Consider the following 5,491-nt stretch of genomic DNA (forward strand, 5'->3'; position numbering starts at 1 on the left):
TTGGGCAGCATGCCGGCTATAAAAGCTCATTTTGGGCCGAAAAATCTAGGCCTATTTGGGCAGCATTCCGCGTTTTTTTAAAACCATGCTATTTTGAAAGTAAGTTGTTCAAAAGTTCGGTTTTGAAATTGATACGGAAAATTTGAAAAGACTCGAGAAATTCATTTCGCACATTGTCATTATCATGTTATAAGGATGTATGCTCCTAGACATCTCTAAGTCTCGGCAAGTCTTCTCCAAGAAGGTCTATGCCCTCCATCCTTTTTGGGTCTTATAGAGCAAGGGCCTTTAGGTAGAGTACCTAGAAGAGCATCCCCACCATCAAGAACCACGACGAGGCGGAGCGGAAGCAAGCAATGTGCAAGTTCCTGGCATAGTGGGACGTCGCCCCCCACGCATCACAAAGAAACGCTGGGACGGCCCGGGAAAGTCCTTAAGGGTTTATGCATGAATCGTAGCACTATGAGTAATGTTTTATTTTCCGATACTTTCTTTTCAAGTTTCACCTCGGAGGAAAAGACCCTAGAAACAAAGTGTAACTAGTCCTCTTTTCCCCAGCGGAGTCGCCAAACTGTGGACAACGCCGCGGGAACTGCGTCCGCGGGATCCACACTAGGCATTATCAAATCGAGGTTCTTTCGAATCGAATTAAGACAAATTAGAGTCGCCACCAAGTTTTATGGGAACTTGGAACCGTTCATGTAACACCCGCGAATTTCCCATTTTGACATTTAAAATTTATTAAGCCATTTGAATTACTTTATTAAATATTTTTGAATTGTTCAATTTAATTAATTTTATGTCAAACAAGATTTTTATAAACGTATTATATAAAAGCTCATTTTTATAAAAATACGTACGATTAAATTATATTTTTAAGGCACAATTTATATAATAATATATGTATACGTATTTTTGGTCGGATAATAATAATGACTGTAATAATCTTAATCTCCGTCTTAATTTCCGTCTAAACTTTAGACCGTCACACTTCATGTTATACCTACTTTAATCTGGACCAATTAAAAACCAACAACACATTCAAAATATCTACTATTATTATTATTATATGTATTATTATATATTATTATTATTACTAATATTATTATTGTTGTTTGTGTAAGAACCGTGACCCACCTCCCTCTACTTCTTCATTCGTCCTCTTCCTCTTTCACGCAGCAACAAACAGCAACAACAACTCCATACACAACTACCCATTTCCGTCATCCTCAACCATAGATCCCTTCTCCATTTCTCAACCAAACTTCACCATTTTTATACCTTTGGCTTCCTCTCTTCTTCCTCCTCATTTCTAGGTAAGAAAGTCTTAATTTTGTCAATCTTTCGAAATGGGCATCTTTTATAACCTCGGTTTTGTGACCCTTTCTACTCGTTTTTCTTCCCTTTTAGTTGAAGACTGAGGTTAGGCTCGTGTTTTGGACGTTCTTACTCTGGAATTCGCGAGGATAAGGTAACGGTGATAGGTTACTCGACAATGAGTCGATATTCCTCCCTTTCAACTCGGTTTTTACACTCCTTTTTCGTAAAGTTTTATTCTTTAATTGTTGTTAATGTGTAGTTGTGGTTATTTATGAATTAGTTGTGCATAATTTCCATCTTAACCTCGCCTGAAAAGTCGTCTCAAAGTGAGTTGATATAGTCTGTTTGAGTTGCGTTTTTGGAGCCGTGCAAGACGGTTTTCGAGTGGGAATTGGACTGTTTTTATACTCGGTGTTGGGATGGTCTATGGTGGTTGTGGGCAGTCTTGAGTCGGGTCGGGCACGGACTTCTAGGACCGGACTTTAAGCTGTGTAAATTGGCATGTCTCCCCTGTTTTGGGACGGGTGTGAAGGGCGGTCATGTTAGACATGATGCGACTGTTTGGGCTCGTTTTGAAGCCGTGTTACAGGCTGTTCATGGGGGTGCGGGTTTTGATTTGGTCGGGTGTTGGGTAACCTGGTTTGTGGGTTGCTTTAGGGTCGGCTTCGGTGGTGTGTTTGGTGGATGTTGGGATTGTACAGGCGGGTGTAGCTGCTGGTTTTGGGTGATTTGTTGGGTGGTTGTTTGGGTTGCTTTAAGGGCGAGTATGTGGACTGTTTCATAGGCTGGGTGTTAGCCGTGGGGGAGTAATTGTGAGGGCGGTAGTTGGTGGTCTGAGTGGTGGCCGCTTTGGGTAATAACTTAGGGTTTGTATGGGGTCGGAATCTTGGTTGCTCAAATGACGTCTTTAGGTTGTATTTCGAGTTGTTTATGGCGCAATTTGGTAGGTTTGAATTAATTAAATTTCCGTCTTGTGTTTTATAAAATGCAACCCGTTAAAGCATTGTTCATTTATATATCCCCATTTCATGTTTTATAATTCTAGAACCCCATTATTTAATTATCTAAATTACCGTCTCAAATGTGCTCATGTACTCGTCTCATTACTTAGTAATGTGTCAAATCGGGCTTGTTCTATATTATATGTTTTTGGGCCATATAGGTGTAGTGTGGCATTCTAATAGGGCTTGTCATGATTTTATAATTGGGCTTGTCATGTTTGTTTATTTGGGCCTTATATGATTAGTTTGCTAGATCTCACATGTTTCCATTGTTGGGCTTGACATGCTTTATGTGTCGGGCCAACCTCATAGTTGTTTAGTGGGCTCATGAATGAGTCACATACGCCGGTTCACATTTTATTCCGTAATTTCACATAACGTAACTTATTCATTGTCACTCATTATGTTTTATTTAACCGGCATGATAAATTATAAAATGAAATATTTATTTGCATAAGACAAGTATGAGACATTTATTGTTAATGGGTTATTTGTGACTCAGGTGTGACATTTTACATTGTGTGACTACTTGACATTCCTCATTTATTTGCCCTCGGACATTGGGTCACGGTTAGGTGCCATTGTTTCCGAGTTGGGCTATTTTTCCTTCCGCCTCTTCGGACCGGGGGTCACGGTTAGGTGACAAGGTTCCGCTTGAGGTTACTCGACTGTCGGGCACGGTTAGGTGTACCACATTTCGAGTCTTGGATACGATTTGGTATCGTTTGTCGAATCGGGTGTCGTCCATCCCGAGAGTCTGGTCAGGTTTAGACTAGGACCGTATTATGATCGTCGTCCTACCAAGAGGTTGGAGTCTCGGGGGGGTGTCTTGTTTGAGTTCATACTAAGTATATGTCTTACACTTGTTGAGTCGTGTCCACATGAGTGGGTTGTCTTGGTGATTCTATTCCTTGATTGTACATTCATCCTCATATATCATGCCTATTCTATTAAGAAAGTATTATACCTGTTTCACCATGATTGTTCATCATATCTCCTTATTCTTTATTGGTCGTATATGTTGCATGATTAACATGGTTGATTAAATGTTGTTTGTTACCTGCATTTCGACATATTGTGGCTGGGAGAACCTTGAGTTACTCCCCACTGACTGTGGCGTTCATGTTTACATGAATGACAGGTTTGAAGATGCTTACGTGGGGAAGACGTGTGGGCTAGCGAGAACTAAACCCTTGGACCTTAGTTTCTAATTTAGAAACCTTTTATTTGTTTATTCGTGGGATATCTTTTCCCCGCTTTCTAGACTTGGGTTGTAATAACCTATATTTGTCTATTTTAGTATTTGTTTCATTTAGTTTTCGGCACCCGCGTTTTAATCTTTAACTAGTAACTTAAAAGTTTTTAAAATCTCACAAAATTCCGCTTTAATTTATTAGTTATATTTCCGCGTTATCGCGGGGTGTCACAGTTGGTATCAGAGCATATGTTGCTCCCGACGCACACACGTGTGCCCCAAATTTAAACTGAACTTGACCTTGAATAATGAATGAGAGATGGGTAGACTTAAGGACCTAAGGTGGTAGTCTGTAGTGTGTTTGCTCTTTGTTAGGTTCTAACATGTTTGTTGATTGTCTTCTGATAATTGTTGTGCCTTTGGATCAATTACCGTGAGCTTACCTACATGAAGATCAAGATTTAGTGCCTATTGCCGGAAATTGAAGGTTTGTTCAACTTTGAAGAATGCTTCGACTTCCTCGAAGATGTTTCTTATTCCTTGTGTACCTTGCCTTATTCTTTATCTCTTGGTGCTTATCCTTCTTCTAAACTCTCTCTTCTTATTCCTTGGGAAACTACTCTTGTACCCTCCTAACTTGTGCTTTGTCCCTTGCTTATCCTCCCTTAACACCTTTTGATAGTTCTCTTTCTTTTGTGGGATATTAGCCTTGGTTGAATAATTTGGCTTTTGTGGAGTTTGTTTGTGTTTGACCCTTAACCTTGGTTTTGAGAGGTCGCGATGTTAGAAAGACTTAGGTAGTATGATGAGGCATACTTGGTGATTCCTATACCTAGTTCCTTGATAAAGTAAGTAGAATTGATTGGTGGACTCCTTGTGTTAGGAATGAGTTGCCTATGTGATTAAAGTTATAGGACTTGGCTTTGTTGTTTATGTATGGGATTTGAAAGCTTAGTAGGTTGAGTGTCGTCACCTTAGGAGTAAACACGAGATAAATTTAGAATGTGAATTTGGAAGAAAACCCATTTTTAGATGTTAATGGTCCCGTATAGATTGGTGATGTGATTTGATGTTGGTTGCTCCTTAAGAATTTCGTTGAGAAGTATTCGTTAATTCATTCTTTGGTTTTTAAAACATTGAGGTTGTGTCGAGTGCTTGAGATAAAGAGATGCTTTTATACTTGAGTGGTAGATTTGCTTTAGGGAAATCCTAATATGTGATGAGATAGGTGGAAGAGGTATCTAACCAATTTATCAACCCTTAAGCGAGCGTTTATTTTACCTTGACCCTTGTTTTGGGATTTGGTCATTTTGTCATGATGGTACAATATCCTAATAGGCGTGACCTCGTTAGAGAGAACCTTAAGTCTTAGAAAGCTTTTGGTTTAAGCCTTAAAATCCTCTTTCGTGCCATTAATCGTTTTCCTCCCTTTCGTTCATACCTTGGTTGGATTTAATTCTTAAGTATAAAAGTTTACTTGTCTCTTTCTTGCCTTGAATACCTCCCTGATTCTAATATCTCTTACTCGTTGTTAACTAGTTATCTTTATGATTCGACTCTTTTAGTCTCACATCTTGACATGTTCATATATCCCTTTTGAAATTTCCTATCATTTCCGAACCTGGTTGTTACTCTTTGTTTCCCTAGTGTAGTGATGGCATTGTTGGCTACGTTGTAGAGTGAGTGAGATGCTCTTTGAGGATTCCTGGGTAGCCTTGATTTCGTCAAAGTTGGATTAGTGGAACTTGAGTTAAGTTGATTAGGGAAAGTTGCGTGACAAACCTTTTTACCTTTTGGTTGGTGGTCTTTATAATTTGGGGAATGCGACCAGTGTGATTGTATATTCGGGTGTGGATAAGATTTTGGTTGGAGTGTTAGAAAGGTATAAAGAACTTGGGATTATGATCTTTGATTAAGGATTTTACCATAGTGAGAACTCCTAGTGGTCGATAGTTGGTTATGAGTGTAACTCTTT

The 5,491-nt window shown here is 39.3% G+C and overlaps 1 long non-coding RNA gene across 1 annotated transcript; it reads left to right on the forward strand.

Moving 5' to 3' along the window:
• The first annotated feature begins 1,132 nt into the window (after positions 1-1,132).
• Positions 1,133-3,741, forward strand: LOC141602639 (uncharacterized). Its single transcript, XR_012524577.1, has 3 exons — positions 1,133-1,316; positions 1,411-1,471; positions 3,463-3,741. It is a non-coding gene; the product is annotated as an uncharacterized LOC141602639 (long non-coding RNA).
• The last annotated feature ends 1,750 nt before the right edge of the window (positions 3,742-5,491 follow it).

Source organism: Silene latifolia, chromosome 9 (genome assembly GCF_048544455.1).
Source record: "Silene latifolia isolate original U9 population chromosome 9, ASM4854445v1, whole genome shotgun sequence".
Classification (NCBI taxonomy): domain Eukaryota; kingdom Viridiplantae; phylum Streptophyta; class Magnoliopsida; order Caryophyllales; family Caryophyllaceae; genus Silene; species Silene latifolia.